We start from the raw sequence: 212 nt of genomic DNA, 5'->3' as shown, positions 1-212 counted from the left end.
GCTTCCCGGGGGTCAGCATCCGGGACATTGCGGAGAAGATCCCTAAGCTCCTCCAGCCCACAGGCCACTATCCAATGCTCCTAATCCGTGTGGGCACCAATGACACAGCTCGGAGCACTCTCAGCCGGGTCATGAGGTACTACAGGGATTTGGGAGTGGGGCAAAAGGGTCTTGGGGCACAGGTGGTGTTCTCATTGATCCTCCCAGTCTCA

General features: G+C 58.0%; 1 protein-coding gene across 5 annotated transcripts in view; it reads right to left on the bottom strand.

Moving 5' to 3' along the window:
* The window catches only part of CARNMT1 (carnosine N-methyltransferase 1), a 56,121-nt gene that overhangs the window by 21,860 nt on the left and 34,049 nt on the right, over positions 1-212 (bottom strand). The window lies entirely within an intron of this gene.

This window comes from Gavialis gangeticus, unplaced genomic scaffold (genome assembly GCF_001723915.1).
Source record: "Gavialis gangeticus isolate Ggan-Ray unplaced genomic scaffold, GavGan_comp1, whole genome shotgun sequence".
NCBI classification, from domain to species: domain Eukaryota; kingdom Metazoa; phylum Chordata; order Crocodylia; family Gavialidae; genus Gavialis; species Gavialis gangeticus.
The sequence above is the reverse complement of the archived record's forward strand: the minus strand, read 5'-3'. Positions and strand labels throughout refer to the sequence as shown.